The sequence below is a fragment of the Phodopus roborovskii genome, unplaced genomic scaffold, assembly GCF_943737965.1.
Source record: "Phodopus roborovskii unplaced genomic scaffold, PHOROB, whole genome shotgun sequence".
NCBI lineage: Eukaryota > Metazoa > Chordata > Mammalia > Rodentia > Cricetidae > Phodopus > Phodopus roborovskii.
In genome coordinates this window covers 51,243,406-51,260,613 of record NW_026126407.1, presented here as the reverse complement: position 1 = coordinate 51,260,613, position 17,208 = coordinate 51,243,406, and positions in this window count along the sequence as shown.

The following is a 17,208-nucleotide window of genomic DNA, read 5'->3' as shown; positions in this document are numbered from 1 at the left end:
GTTGAATTTCCTGGTGTTTATCTGTCTAGGTTGTAAGTTATTTCTCCCTGAATAAACATCTATTCGGCCTATTTGTTTATCCTGATTCTTATTTACCGCGATAGTTACCACTATGCTGTGGGATATAAAAATGCAAGTGCTGCCTTGATATTTGGATCACACATGGCCCTTGACTTCTTTGGACAGAAATGGCTCACCCAGCGGGAAAGGCTTCTCTTTGGTCAGACTTGCCTATCTCATCTTTGGGGTTCTCTTTATAACCTACCACTTCCTTTTGTGGGAAATGAGGTATATTACAACCTAGTGACCACTAGGCCTGCTTCCCACATGTCTTCTGGTTCCCTTTGCAACCTCATGCATCTGCATGTCCTCACATGGGCTATGAGTACATGTGACTAGAGGTACACACCCAATGTCATCAGCATTGTGTTTTAGGCCATCTCTCATTATGGAGGGTGGGTGCCCCCTCCACAGTGAGGAACAAAAAAAGACAGTAACCTAACATTGTCCTGCTACAGGTACTTCCAAGTGGTCCTGGTGAAAAAAACTGAGTTTGTTAATTTAGAAATATGTTTCTGTGGCCTAAGCAATGTGTTACAATGGAAATTTAAGGGAACATTCTCCAAATGGACAAGGAAAGACAATGGAGATGGCAACTTGTTTATAACACAGTGTGATAGGTATGCCTGGACCATACAAAGCATTAAGAGGTACTCAAACAGATCATGGTCATTTAGAGCCAGGCTAGGAGCATAGACATCACAGCTCTTTGTTTTTAGGAATTCTCAGCATCTCAGCATCTGAACCATTTCTTCTTCTTCCTCCTCCTTCTTCATTTTTGATTTTTTCTGAGACAAAGTTTCCCTATATAGCAGTCCTGGCTGTCCTGGAACTCTCTTTGTAGACCAGGAGTTCTCAAACTTATAGAGATTCACCTGCCTCTGCCTTCTGAGTGGTGGGGTTAAAGGTGTGTGCCACCACTGCCTGACAGTAATTTTAACAGTCTTGGTGTGGTGCATCCTTACATGTCTCCAGGGATGGACTTGAAATAGGGGTAGCCAGGGAATGAAAAAAGACAAACACAGATAGACACACAGAAACACAGGGATCAGACGGATTCTCAGATGGAGGGTCTGAACTACTCTGGAAGCTCAGGGAGTTCATAGAGCTAAATAGAGAGGTTGGGTTACTGTATACAACTGGACAAGGAAGCAGGGCAATCACATATAGATAAACATGGAGGCAGGTTTACACTGCTGAGCTGAATCAATGAGGCAGGTTAGGTAATCTTCAGAGAGGAGGTCTTAGCTGCCAAGCATCTTCAGGCCATAAATACCCTCAAGAAAAAGCTGTAATGGCTTATTTATTTATTTAGGGTTTTTTTTTTTTTTTTTGAGACAGGGTTTCTCTATAGCTTTGGAGCCTGTCCTGCTGAAACTCTCTCTGTAGACCAGGCTGACCTCAAACTCACAGAGATCCACCTGCATCTGCCTCCCAAGTGCTAGGACTAAAGGTGTGTGCCACCACCATCCAGCTATGGCTATTTTCTACACACATGGACTACAAGGGACAACTTTGCCATCCTGGGCTTCATCCTTGGGGTCAGGCTTTGCCGTTTCCCTCTGGGTCCTGATGTGGCTGTGTCCATATCCACAACATTTACTCAGGGCTTTCTCCACTCTCCACAGTTCTCCCTTTCTTATATCGTAAATGTTCAGAACGTGAAAGGGTCATTATTGGCACAAGACACCCAAGGCCAAGTTCTCAGCACAAAGGAGATTTATTTGCCCCAGTGGACAAAGGACAGGGAATAAGAGACAGAGACAGGAGCTAGAGGAAGAAGGAACAAGGGGGAGGAGGAAGGGATATTTATCCTGGAGGGACACAGTACTATCTCTGTATAGAGAGGAGACAGACACGGCCCACAGGCAAATGGCAGTTTATAAAGGTAAAAGGGGGGGTTCTGGAGGGATGGCTCAGTGGTTAAGAGCACTGGCCCCTCTTCCAGAGGACTTGGGGTTCAATTCCCAGCACCCACATGGCATCTCATAGTTGTCTGTAACCTCAGTTTCAGGGTACCCAACACCCTCACAAGGACACAAATGCAGACAAAGCCCCAATGCTCATAAAAAAGAAAGAAAGAAAGAAAATATTAAAATAAAATAGAGGTAAAAGGAAAAACTCCACGTTAGGATAAGTTGGTTTGTTTTGACTGGGCATGTTCATTAGAGTAAGTGAAAGGGGACTTTTGATTGCTGGTTTCAATACTTTGATAGCTGGACCTTGGTAGTCAACCTCAAGAGGAGGAAGTGGCCAAATAAGGGACTGGACACCTTGGTAGCAGCTTTGGAACTTAATCTAAGGGTTAGCAAATAAAAGGGAATGGGGGGAAGGGCAAGATCTGTCCTGCTAGAGTCCCTTCAGGATGGGTCTTCACTCTCAGTCCAGGGGCAGTTCAGTGCTCAACACCAGGCTGCTAAGAAGGCTAAGAAGGAAGATCATAACAGCCACTATGCCCATCAGACACAACAGGATTGTTTTAACAGCTTTAAGGGATTGGAGCCTTGAAGCTTGACAAGCTTGTTCAGGATCCTTTTCAGAATATTAGCGGGAGAAAACTCTGCTTACAAATCTTTTGTTTTTTCCAGGATGTACCCACACAATGACGTAACTGGCCATATCCATGGTATTGCGGCTCCACTTAATTCCCAACTATCCTACTAAAAATGAAGGGCTGTAGCACATGGAAGAGTTAAAGGGAGCTAATTGGTACTCCAGATGGCTAGAGCACCACACCGCCAAAACCGAAGGACTCATTAGTATAAATAGGAGTGGAAGGATGTGACCAAGCACTGGGTGAAATAGCATCTGCTCAGGAGGCTTCTCCCTTGGTCATATTACATTCAAAGATACAGCTAACAGACACACAGTGTTTCCCTCTATCTGACTGCTCTTAGTGCATGCCTTCTCGTTCTGAGGGGGAATCTGCAGCCACTGAAGTTTCTGTTCCTTTCCTTGCCAACTGCCTAGCCCCACCCCCAGCAGCTGCTTGGCAAGATTGCACATGCTGCACTCTGCCAGGCTCTTGTGGGTCATGCTGCAGCTTGAAGGCCCACGCAGCTGCCTGAGCCTGCCCACTCTGCACACATCCACCCTGCACGATAGGTTTTTTTTTTTCCAAAAGTAGCATGAAAGCAGTTAAAGTGAAAGCAAAAATGGCAAGATGCTCAGATCCCAAGGCTTTGTACCTGCTCCTCATGTTTTAAAATTTAGTTTTGAAGTAGTCAAATTCACTGCCCATCCCTAGAAACCAAGGCACATCTCCCGAGTGCAGCCCAGGAGACCATGAAGAAGCAATGGCCTCCACTTCACTTTTGAGTTTCCCAAGACCTTTCAAAGTCCTGATACACACAAACACCCTCTCTCTAGATTTTAATATCAAAACTCTCTTTCAAGTATTAACATGTAATTGCCTCTCTAGCTTCTACCTGTCCCAACATTTCACAGTGGATGCTTAGCACTGTACCTCCCCCTTCCTTTTATTTATTTATTTATTATTACCTTCCCCTTCCTTTATTTGCTTCTGTCTTTCTCTACTCTCCTTTATTCCCTCCCCGTAGTTCTTCTTTTATCTGTGTAAGCTCTCTCAGGAAGGTTCCATCATTCCCGCCATGATGGGCTGTACCTTCCAGCTGTGAGCCAAAACAAAACCAAAAGCCCCCCACCCCCACCTGCACTTTTTTTGTTTTGTTTTGTTTTTGTTTTTCAAGACAGGGTTTCTCTGTGTAGCTTTTGGATCCTGACCTAGAATTCATTCTGTAGACCACCTGGCCTCGAACTCACAGAGATCCACCTGCCTCTGCTTCAGGAGTTCTGGGATCAAAGGCATGTGCTACCACCACCTAGCCCAAAAGCCCTTCTAAAATACTCTGCTTTTAAAAGCATTCCCCTTTTATATTGAAAGTAGATTATTTTCTCATATAATAACTCTGATGTAGTTTCCACTCCATCGACTTATCCCTGCCCTGCCTCACCTTCTCTCCCCTCAGTATCCACTCCCTTTCTGTCATTAGAAAACAGGACTCTAAGAGATAACAATGAAACATAACAAAATAAAATATAATAAGATAAAGCAAAACCATCCTATGGAAGTTGGACAAGACAACCCAACAGAAGGAAAAGAGTCTCAAGAGTAGGGACAAAAGTCAGAGACCCATTCTGTCATAGTAACAGGAACATTGCCTAAGAAACACAAAGCATCATGCGCTGTGTTCACTGAGATGCTTGGTGCATAGACTAGAGAGGCTTCATTAAAAAAAAGGGGGGGGGCAGAGAGAAACAAGAGTGTCAGACTTCAAGAGCATCCTTGCTGCACAGCGAATCTGAGGCCAGCCTAGGATGCATAGACCCTGACCAAAAAGAAAGGGGTAGGGGCTTAACTAGTTTTCATCCACTGTTTCTTGGAAATTCATTCTCTTCCCTGTATAGTAGTTACAGACATGCTGTAACTACTATACAGGGTTAGGGGAAGGAAAACCCCTAGTCTCTGTACTTTTGGATAGATGTCCAACAGGAATATTCAATACATATATTGAAGGTTATTTGTAACATCAGGATACATAAAAGCCAAAATTCCTCACAAATACCCAGGATAGCAAAATAGACAAAGGGTTAGTGAGAGTCCTCTAGGAGTAATTGTTTGCTGCCAACTCTGAGGACTTGAGTTCAATCCCTGGATCCACATGGAAGACAGGGAGAACCAAGTCCTATGAGCTGTCCCTCTGCTCTTCAAATGTACTGTAGTGCATGTGCTCACATGTACCTCCACTTCATTAATAATGTAGTAAACAATTTTATCTTTTTTCGAAACAGGGTTTCTCTGTGGCTTTGGAGGCTGTCCTGGAACTAGCTCTTGTAAAACAGGATGGTCTCGAACTCACAGAGATCCACCTGCCTCTGCCTCCTGAGTGTTGGGACTGAAGGCATGCACCACCATTGCCAGGCAATAAATAAACAATTTTAAAACAAAACTGGCAGAGTTACACAATGGACACAGAAATTGGAGGGAAAATTCATAACTATGCCACAACACAGGCAACTTCTGTGGTGATATTTATGATTTACTAAAGTTTGCCTGAGGATTCAGAAAGCAAAATCAGTCACAAGCCATAGAAGCCAGACACATGCCTTTAATCCCAGCAGTCAGAAGCTAGGAGTTAGTGGTATACACCTTTAATCCTAGGACTCAGGATTAAGAGGTAGACAGATCTCAAGATGGTGCCCGGTGGTGGTGGCTCACGCCTTTAATCCCAACATTCCAGAGGTAGAGACCAGCCTGGTCAAGAGCTAGTTCAAGGACTACACAGTGAAACACTGTCTCGAAAAACAAAAAACAAAACAGAAAGAGGTTGACTCTTGGACTCTGTGAGTCCAAGGTCACCCAGATATACACAAGATTAATCCAGATTAAAGAGAAATAGCTCACACAAAGATGATCTTAGCACCTGGGATCATATGCCTTTAATCCCTGCATCTGGGAGGTATATAAGACAAGAGCAAGGTCTCAGTACCAGGCATTCATTCTCCAGCCACTCTGAGGAGAGGAAGCAGAATCAGCCCATTCAGCCTGAGGTAGTTGTAAGAGCTAGTGGCCTGCTACTTTGCTTTTCTGTTCTTCAGCTTGAAGTTTGAACTCCAATATCAGTCTCTGCGTCATTTATTTATTTATCTATCTATCTATCTATCTATTTATTTATTTATTACAAAATTTCACAGTTATAAATACAGGCAGAAGAAGCCATATTTAATCAAGTTTACATTGCTTGAATCCATTGTTATAAAATGTACAAGCATGAGCTGGGTGTGGTAGTGTGTCGGTGCCCATAAAGAAGGCTGCACTCCCATCTTGGCACAAAGACAGAGAGTTCAAAGCTGTCCTCAGCAAGTCATAAGACCTAAAGGTCAAAGGTATGGCTACAGTAGGATGTTTGGCTGTCTTATTCTAAACAACAACAGACCCGAATCTGAGGTGTGGCTACTCCTGATCCTCAAGGCTAGGTAGGGAACAAGAAGTTGGAGTTAAGGTGTGGTTACTGAACCCTTAGAATAAATGAGAAAGAAATGTCTGTTTGTTCCATATACATGATACTGCATTCCCTTTTTGGATAAGGTTTATAAGAGTGGTGAAAAATAAACTTTTGACATTTCAGTATTGACTGATCTGCCCTCCTGACTTTTATTCTGTCTTTCCTTTATTGTCTACAGCTAGCCTTTTCCTCATCCACACTCCCCCACTCAGGTATGAACTTGGGGCCGCTTGGCTGGTTCCGATTGCAGCCCCACAAAGACAGCTTCCAAAAGTAGTGCACTTCTTTAATCCCAGTACTGGGAAGCAGGGGCATGTGAATCTCTGTGAGTTTGAGGCCAGCCTGGTCTACAGAGCAAGTTCCAGGAGATGCTCTAAAGCTACACAGAAAAACTCTGTCTCAGGGAGGGGAAAAAAAAAAAAAAAAAGAATCCCAGGACTTGGGAAGCACAGTCAGAACATTGCAAGTTAAAGACCAGGCTCATTACAGAGTTTGAGCTATATATTTAGACCTTCTCAGAGCACCAATGACTCGTGATGTAAATTTCAGTGGCAAGGTTCTTACCTAACATGTGGGAGAGCCTGAGTTGGAGCATCACTTCAAAAACAAGCCAAATCTCTGATTATTTATAACCACCTAATAATGATGCCATAATGTGGGTTCCACAAGATCGCTGGTGCAACCTGAGGGAGTCCTCCGTCCTGCACAGGGTGTACAGAGAATTCTGTGAAGAATTAGCCTGGGTTCAACTACACTCTGTCCAGCTTGTGTGTGTTTATTCACATGCAGTCCTGGAGAGTAGCTTATGTAGTGGTCTATCCCAGACTAGAAGTCTAAGACATGGATGCTGTGGGGCGCTGGCCCTGACCGTGCCCTTTAGTCACCTTTACCAGCTGCCCACTCCATGTATACTTGAGAGCCAGAGGCAAACATTTCTAGGCTCTCTGTTGAAATGAATGAAGGTGAATTTGCAAAGTGGTTGGCTTAGCACCCAATACACACTGTTCAATGATATTAATTGTGTTTCTCAAAATGAGTGCATGATTTTGTTAGAGGTTTTCAAGCTAAGGGAGCATAAACTCATTAAGTTGGGTGGAAAGAGAATACAATGCAGTAGGGAAAATGCCTCCTGACTGTTCGGTCTGTTTCAGTGAACACACTGCACTCAAAACACCCCTCAGTCAACTCGGGCCACTGTGTTATAAAATTTATATACTGTAGGGGCCATCCTGCTCCAACTACTAGGAATTGAACCCAGGGCCTTACTAGGCAAGTACTCTACTTCAGAGGTGTATCCCAACCTTTCTAACAGACTGGGAAACAAGTGACTTCTGCTGAGTACAATGAGTGGGGAAGACCACAGGCAGCAGGGTGATGGGCATGCTCTGTGCACCAACTTGGTGCTGACTGCACTAGTGACTGAGATTGATGAAAACCCAGCCGGCCAGTGTGCAGCCTGGTGCTAGAAATGGAGCCCATGTACTTGCAGCTGCTAGTTGAGCACTCCATCTCTGAGCTGCAGCCTCAGGCCCACAGTGCACTCTGCTTTATGGAGTCCCAGTGTGTAACTCCGCTTGCCTGATGAATTCGTTGACTGTGACAAGGTCTCATTATGTAGCACAGCCTGGCCTCCTTGAACTCCCAATCTTCCTGCCTCAGCCAGGTCGGTGCCTGAGTGTTGAGACTGCACATGGCTCATCAGGTCTAAATCTAATTCTGGCCTGGAAGGATCTAATATACAAAGACAGGCAAGAAGGGATTTGGCCACATCCTTTGTGTCACTGCATTGAGAACCAGTTGTGGAGCTTCTCTAATGTTCTTACCTTTTGGGCTGTTCCTGGACCTGGAGCAAGCAGCTGAATACAGATATTTGGGAAGAGCTAGTAAGATGGCTCAGTGGGTAAAGGCACATGCTGTGAAGCCTGACAACTTGGGTTTGCTCTCTAGAAGTCACATGGTATAAGGAGAGAATGTAATTCTCACGCGTTGTCCTCTGACCTGCACACAGATGCTATGGCATGTGTGCATCCACACACATACATGCAATAAGCAAAGGCTTTTAAAAAGTGCTTGGGAACTGTTGGGACTACTGTGGAGATCAAAAGTTCCATCCAACAGCAGAAGAGTAATCACCTGGTAGTAGGCCACCTGTCACTGAAGTCATGCTAAAATCTCTACTAAAAATAAAAGGTGGCTAGCTCTGCAATATGCATGAGGCTAACAGGAGCCATTGATGTGAAGGAGCTAGATTCTGATGAAGGACATGGGTTCTGATGTTCCTCAGGAAATGGCTATGGTGCTGGGTGGAACATACCTCCTGGAACATAGGCTTCCAAAGATTCCAGAGCAAGTAATGAAAATCCAATACCATCATCACATCTCTGTACAGGATATAGGGAGATTCCTGGCCTTCTGTGGTTATTCTGTTACATATCTAAATTCTTTGTGAATTCCTTTGGGTGACAATTGTATTACAATGTAATTACAAACCATATAATTCACCCATTTAAAATATGTGTAACAATTTAGAACAGTTTTGTTTAGTTTTGTTTTTAAGACAGGGTTTCTCTGGGTAACAGCCCTGGCTGTCCTGAAACTCCCTCTGTAGACCAGGCTGTCCTCAAACTCATAGAGATCTGCCTGCTTCTGCCTCCCAAGCACTGGGATTAAAGGCATGAGCCACCACCGCCACCCAGCTAGGACATCATTTTTATCATGGTAAAAAGAAAACTCAGTTTGAAGGTGTAGCTCAGTGATTAGTGTTTGTTTGTTTAGCATATGCAAAGCCCTGGGTTCAATCATGGCCACTGGGGGGAAAAATCACTTTAGGCAAGTCCAGTGCATTCCTGTAATCCCATCATTTGGTAAACTCACATGGGAGGGTAGCTCATTTCAGACAACACAGGGCTACCTAAGGTATTGCAGGCCAGTCTGGAGTACTTGGAAAACCTACATCTGTCAGCATAAATCAGTCCTCCCCCATTTCCCTTGATCTTGTCCAATCTGAGGAAATCACTATTCATTACTATATATTTGCCTTTTCTGGATATCATTAGTCAGATTTCTGTTGCTGTGACAAAATACTCAAGAAACATCACTTTAATAGCTGAGCATGGTAGCACAAGCCTGTAATCCTAGCACTGTGGAGGTAAGAGAAAGAATAAAGCTGGGTATAGTGGCACATGCCTTTGATCCCAGCACTGGGAGGCAGAAGCAGGCAGATCTCTGAGTTTGAAGAAAGCTTAGTCTACAGAATGAGTTCTAGGACAACAGGAATACACAGAGAAACCTTGCCTCTAAAGAAAAGTTACATGTGATTACTGTGGTTTGCTGGCCAGCCAGTCTAAGCAAATTGGTGAGCTGGGAGGGAGGGAAGTTTTATTTTGGCTGAGTTTCAGATGCTTCAGTCCATGGTCACAGCCTCCTTCCTGTGGGCCTTTAGTGAGGGCAGAACAACATAGTGGAGAGGGGATAGCAGAAGAAAGCTGCTCACCTCATGGTGGCAGGAACAGAGACCAACAGGGGGACAGGAACAAGACATATCCTTCCAGGACACACCCACAGGACCTAATATTTCACTAGCCTCCCCTCCCAGTAATACCATCAGCTGACAACCAACCCTAACAGTCCTCTGGGGACTGGACAGATGGATGGCTCAGTGCTTAAGGGCACTTCCAACTTGCCTGGAACAAATCAAGTTCCAGGACAGCCAGGGCTACACAGCTACCACTGCTGTGGTGAAACACCATGACCAAAAGCAGTATGGGGAGGAAAGGGCTTATTTCACTTATGTGGACCACAGAGCAGGAAACTGCAGGCAGGAGCTGATGCAAGGTCATGGAGGAGTGCCATTTGTTGACTTGCTCTTCATTGATTATTCAGCCTGCTTTCTTATAGAACCCAGGACAAACCAGCCCAAGTTGGACCACCAATCACCAATAAAGAAATGTCCTACAGGCTTGCCTACAGCCCAATCTTATGAAGGCATTTTCTCAATTGAGGTATTCCTCCTCTCAGATGACTCCAGCTTGTGTCAAATTGACATAAAGAATTAGCCTCCTAGTACAGCTGACCCCTTGTCAACATGACACACAAACACATCACTTTTCAAGTAAAATACTCCCTTTCTCATTTATCCCCAAGATGACATATTAATATTAATATTGCAACATAAACATATAAAACATAAATAACTTTAAAGTCCCTCAGTCTTTACAAATTCAAACTGTTAAAAATTCAGTCTCTTTAAAATATCCAGTCTCCTTTAAATATCTAAATTTTTTCAGAGCGATGCTGATACACGCCTTTAATCCTAGCACTTGGGAGGCAGAGGTAGACAGATCTCTGTGAGTTTGAGGCCAGCGTGGTCTACAAATTGAGTTCCTGGACAGCCAGGGTGGGCTACACAGAGAAACACTGTCTGCAAAAAACAAAAACCAAAACAAAATAAAATGGACCAGTAGTCTTTGCTTCCCTTTGAAACTTCAGAAGCTAGGCTTCCCTCATCTGAATAGCTCAGCATTATCTTTTAATCTTCCAAGTTCTCACAACAGCTCACCAGGCTTTGAACACTCAATGGCTTTCCTAGCCCAAAGTCACAGCAAGACTCCATGTTGCTCTTGCAGAGGATTTGGGTTTGGTTCTCAGCACCCACATGGTGGCTAACAACATCTGTTACTCCAGTTCTAGAGGATCCAATGCATTTTACTGGCTTCCATGGGTAGTACATGTGTGTGGTGCACAGATGTACATTCAGGGAAAACACTTATACACATAAAAATAAATCTTTAAAAATAGCCCACCTGGCCTCTGGGACATAACAGACATTTTATGTAAATAACTTCTTTCACTGCCCATACCACTTTAAGCTTCATCAATGTTGTAATTTCATTCTGTTTGTGGCTGAATAATATTCCACATTGCGGCTAGTCCTATATCTATCATTTGTATTGTGTCAAAGAAAACACAGCAGCAGTTGCTGGTAAAAAAGATTTTATTCAGGAACTATGCCAACAGGAGAACAATGAAATAAGTAGGTTCAGCTCTGATTGATTACAACAAGGAAAAGCAAGGACTTATATTGTGTGTGTGTGTGTGTGTGTGTGTGTGTATGTGTGTGTGTGTGTGTGTGTGTGCTGGAGGCGAGGGGTTGGTGGAATATTACAGAGATGGCAGGGTAACTCTTGGGTAAGCCCACCTATGAGATGCTTGGCGAAGTCAGTGGAGGGATGAGGGTTTAGTCAGACACTGAGGATGAAATTTTACCTGACAAGAGGACTTGGGCTTAAACAGGACAGCTTCAATAGGTGGTAAAGGATGGGTGAAAAACAAAAGAACCTCTGCCCCCCAAAAACAAATGAATGAGTGAATGAGCAAAAGAGGCTGCAGACCTCCAAAAGTCAAGGTCTAGTTGGGAAGAGGATCAAGAGAACACTGACAAACTTTGGTCAGTCTGTCAGTTTACCTTGTGTTATATATGAACACTCATATCATGAACGTGAACTGCAGAATTTTTGAGTTTATGAGTAATCTTTTTGTTTGTTTGAGACAGGGTCTCACTATGAAATGCTAGCTGGCCTAGAATGTATTTTTTCTTTCTTTTTTTCTTTTTTTGGTTTTTGGGGACAGGGTTTCTCTGTAGTTTTGGAGCCTGTCCTGGAACTAGCTCTGTAGACCAGGCTGGCCTTGAACTCACAGAGATCTGCCTGCCTCTGCCTCCCATGTGCTGGGATTAAAGATGTGTGCCACTGTAAAACCTGCAGAATGTGGACCTTCAAGCTCCCACTCAGGAAAGGTGACACCCCAAATCACTCACAAGAAGTGGTCTCGATGCAAATAGCATGAGGAATTTTTATTCTAAGTGCACTGGGGTCCACAGTCATACGCCACGCAGGGGTAGAGGACTGAGGACCTCGAGGGCAGAATTGAGATCGCTTTTATAGGATTTACATAAAAGCTAACTAGGCCAGTTTCAAAGCTAGCCTGTTATTTTCACTAGGCCTAAAATCAAGGTAAGCAAGGTCATGGGATAGTTCAAAACTTGGATGGTTAATAAAGTTTTCAAGGTTACAGAGATTTCATAGAGTACACAGTTTTTACAAGGCAGGATTGTTTAGCGCACCTGCAAGATTGGGGGTTTTCTTTCTCTAGGACCAGTGGCCTTGTCCTTAAGATAATGGGGGGTAGGGAGAATGTACTCTCCAGTCAGGAAGTTATCTATATCTATTGGCAGAAGCACTTGTTCTTTCTGGTTTTCCATTCTTGCCATGAGTCCCGTATCTTTTAGTTATTAATTTTCTTTGTAGACAGGATGACGCATAACAATTTCCATACTGTTGTTGTGAATAACAATATTCTTCAGAATCTGGGTGGTTATGAATAATAATAATAATAATTTCCAGAAACCGGTCATTGTGACCAAGCTGTGTGTGTGTGTGCGTGCGTGTTTCCTGAGCTTTGCATGTGGCTAGGGTGGTTTTTAAATAATTTAAATAAATTTAAGTATTTTAAAATTTCTAACTTTTAGTGGTCATTACAGAGTTAGGCGGTATTTTCATCCTTTCATCACCAATGCCCTGCTCAAAAACAGTAGCACTCCAACAGGGGCTTGAATCCTGGACCCTCAAATTAAAAATCTGATGCTCTACCAACTCAGCATGACTAATATTTTAAGGAACATTTGCTTTTCAATAGGCAGTTTTATTTATTCTTTCGTGTGTGTGTGTGTGTGTGTGTGTGTGTGTGTGTGTGTGTGTGTGTGTGTGTGTGGCTTCTCCAGAGACAGGGTTTCTCTGTGTAGCCCTGGCTGTCCTGGAACTCACTTTATAGGCCATGCTGATCTCTAACTCACAAAGATCCACTTGCCTCTGCCTTCCCAGTGCTGAAATTAAAGGCATGTGCTACCACTGTCAAGCATTTCTATTTGTTATTTTTTAAGATGGGATTTTGCTATGTGGTACAGAGCAGTCTTAAACTCATGACAATCCTCCCTGAGTCTGAGTGCTGGGATTATATGCACCATCACACCTACCTTTCCAAAAGTCCTTTGTCATTTTCAAGATAAGCTACCATCACAGTCTTCCCATCTGGACTGTGTGTACTTTGAGAACGGAGATTGGCCACACTCCATTTTGTGTATTTCCAGGACTATAATACCTTGCTTGGTTAAATGATCAGTGCTATCCACAACACCAGCCACAAACCACATGTGGTAGTTCTTGAAATGTAGCTGGTCTAAATTTAGGTGTGTTGTAATAATAAAATAGGGTGTAGATTTCAAAGGCACAGTGAAGTAAAATGTTTCATTGATATTTTTATATTAAATGTTGGAACAATAATTTAACCCAGTATACTTGAAACAATATGTGGTTGTATCAAAATTAATTTTATTAAGCCCCATTTAAAAAAAAGGTATCACTTTTATGCTCCTAATTATTTCAATTAAAAACAATTTTGTGCAGGGCAATGCTGGCACACACCTTTAGTCCCAGTACTTGGGAAGCAGAGGCAGGTGGATCTCTGTGAGTTCGACTCCAGCCTGGTCTACAAGAGCTAGTTCCAGGACAGCCTCCAAAGCCACAGAGAAACCCTGTCTCAAAAAACAAACAAAAAGAAAACAAACACACAAAAGTTGTGTGTGGTACTAGGGATGAACCCCAGAGCCTCCATATAATAGGCAAGCAAGTGTTCTACCACTGAGCCCATCCCTAGCCGTAGGTTGCTAGGGACAGGCTAGGCTATGTAGCCTAAGCTTGCCTAGAATTAAGATATTCCTGCCTCAGTCTCTCTAGTGCTGGGACTGCAAGCATGTACCATTGCACCTTTTTTTTTTTTTTTTTGATGGTTTGGGACAGGGTTTCTCTATATTGCCCTGGCTATCTTGGAACTTACTCTGTAGACCAGGCTGGCCTCAAACTCAGAGATCCACTCGTTTCTGCCTTCCAAATGCTTGAATTAGAGACATGTGCCACCACACCTGGGTAGTGTGCCCAGATTTTTAATGCATAGCAAATAGGAAAAAAAAAAAAGAGATTTGTATTATTTTTTAAGGTTTTAAATTATTTACTTTGTGTAGAGGTAGAAGTGCCATGGTTCTCCTGTGGAGGTCAGAGAACAAATGGATAGCCTTCTCTCTCTCCACCATGTGGGGCTGAGGATTGAACACAAGTTGTCAGAAAGAACTTTTACCAATAATTCATCTCATTAAGCAGCTATTTTTATTATTATTAATTCTGTGTAGGGTCTGTACATGTTCATACAGGTACCAGTGGAGGCCAGTGGTATAAGATCCTCTGGAGCTGGAGTTACAAGCAATTGTAAATCACCTCACATGGATGCTGGGTCTTGAACTTGGGTCCTCTGTAACAACACTATATATATATTTTTAATTTATTTAATTTATATACGAGTGCTCTATCTGCATGTATGACTTTATGCCAGAAGAGGGCATCAGGTCCTACTATAGATGGTTATGGTTGTGAGCCACCATGTGGTTGCTGGGAATTGAACTTAGGACCTCCAGAATGTCAACCAGTATTCTTAACCAGTGAGCCACCTCTCCAGCCCAGAACACTATATATTCTTAACTGCTGAGCCATCTCTCTATCCCCTCTAATACTACAACTCATAGAAAATTTTAAATTGCATTATGTGCTTACCCTCCAGCCTCCTGTTTGCCACTGTTGGTCTAAATCATTCTTTGTACTTTAGTCAGACTGAGTCCATGAAGTATCAGCCAAATCATATATAGTCAAATAGGTTTATCTGAGGTAGTTATATTCTATGATGTTGCTGCGAATAATTAGTAAAGGCAGCAATTCTGCTTCTATGAGAAATATAGGATTAGATTCCTGTGAGCCTTTGGTTACATCTTTTTTCTTTGTCAACTAATTAGTATACAACTTTTTGTTGTGCCCAAGTTGTGAAGATCCACAAAGACCACCAGGGAGAGACAGACCCACTGATGCAAATGTATAAGGTTTATTATTTATCCAACCATGACCTCGTGTAGCTGGCTGATGCAGCAGCCACTAGAGGAAGTGAATTCCCTGTCTACTGTCAGGTTTTTAAAGGCAAAAATCACAGGATTACAGCAGTAGGTACCAGTTGGTTTCTGATTGGTTGTTTTTTTTTTTTTTTTTTTTTTTTTTTTTTTGTGGAACAATCAGGGGAATTTCTCAAAGTCATATTTTGGCATTAAATACCAATTATTCTCATTGGTCAGTGCTGAGAGGGAACATTCTGTGGTGTTTACTATGGCTTTGTCTTGTTACTTGCAGATGGCCTGTTGTTCATAGATACCAATAGTTTTCGGAACTGTATCCTGGAGACTACAGGCGAGGTTTTGGTCTCCCCTGGAGTTTCTTTTGTGGCCAAACAGTTCCCAGGAACCAAGTATCTAGGAGGCTAGGGGGCAGTGTGTGTGTCTGGAGTTTCTTTGTGTTCAGTTTTAGCCCTAGGCTCTGGGAGGCCAGGGGGATCTGAAGTTTCTTGGTGTCAAATGCTGAGTCAGAGGTCTACATGACTTTTCTGTAGCCTGTCATGGCTGCTAAAGCAGGGGGCTGAGTGAGGGTCTGGTCCCTTTATTAGTTTACCCCTTTCAGTTTTTTGAGTGTCTTTCTGTTTTTGTTTTTCAAGACAGGGTTTCTCTGTGTAGTCTCGGCTGTTCTGCAACTAGGTCTGTAGACCAGGCTGACCTCGAACTCAGAAATCTGCCTGTGTCTGCCTCCTGGGTGCAGGGATTAAAGGCTGTGCTGCCATCACCCAGCATAGAGCATATGTTTAATGACATATTGTCTGACATATTATTGGTTCTGGTTAACTAAAGTCAAGCCTATACAAACTCAGCTAATACATTTTCACAAGGCAGCCTTCAGGCAGAGATTCAGATTCATACAACAGAGAGGATGGGCGGCACAGGAAACATGAAGTAGAGAATTATAACCTGAACTTGTTCTTGACTAAACAACTCCAAGGGGGAACGCTTTTACTTTTTCCTTAATGTGAGAGTGATGCATTACTGGCGATTCCAAGATAATCACTACTGGGTATAATCCACACAAAGGATAGCAAGCCTTTTTCACTTAGAAACACTGCAAAGCTATTCAGCCCTACCCTTATGGCCATTATAAAAAAATATTTGTATTTTACGTGCATTGGTGTTTCGTCCACATATGTCTGTGTAAAGGTGTCAGATTCCTTGGAACTGGAATTACAGGCAGTTGTGAGATGCCATGTGGGTGCTGGGAATTGAACCCTAGTCTCCTGAAAGGACAGCCTGTGCTCAGAACCACTAACCCATCTGTCCAGCAGCTCCCCCGGCCCCCCGGCGATTTTAAATAGCAAAACGCTATACACCCGACAAAATATATCTGTAACAGGTTGCTCTTATTTAACATCACCTAAGAATGAAAAGGATTGGTGAGATGGCTCATGGATGATTTTTGTGTCAAGCCTAAAAACCTGAGTTTGATAGCCAAAATCCACATGCTGGAAGGAGACCCTCCACGAATGCCCAACACGCACACAAATACAAAAGGAAAAGAGGACAGAGCTCGTCAAAGGTTATAGTTTCCATGTGTAATAAACCCAAACTCCTTCAGTGTGGGTCCAGCCTACCTTCCACAGTGCTCACCCTCCTGGCCAAAGTGTCCTTCCGTTCTCACTAATCTAAAGCCAGTTCCATTCTTTCTTCTTCACACCTCGCCCCATCTCCTTTCCTAACTTCACTGCCCAAAGGCAACACTCCAAAATTCTGTTGGGCAGTTCTCTAGCTTTCCTTCGGGGCGCTGGGCAATTGTGTTTTGTTTATCGTTTGTCAGAATGGAAGCTGTGTGAGGGCAGGGACAGCTGGCGGGGTTCCCAATTTCAAGCACAGCGTCTGGGCGGCCTGAGAGAGGGTGGTGCCCCTCCCTTTAGCGGTGCCCAGCGCTGCTGGCCCGGCGGAGGGAGGGAGCGTAAGCACCGCTATGCTCAACTCCCTTCAGCCTTCGCCGCAGCTGCCAGGCCTGGCTACGCCCACGTGCTTATCTCTAGCGTGCAAGGCGCCTCCATCGACGTCACCCTAGCTCGTCGTGTGTGGCGCTAAGCTCCGCCCTTCGTCGACAGGCCAGACGCTGGGGCT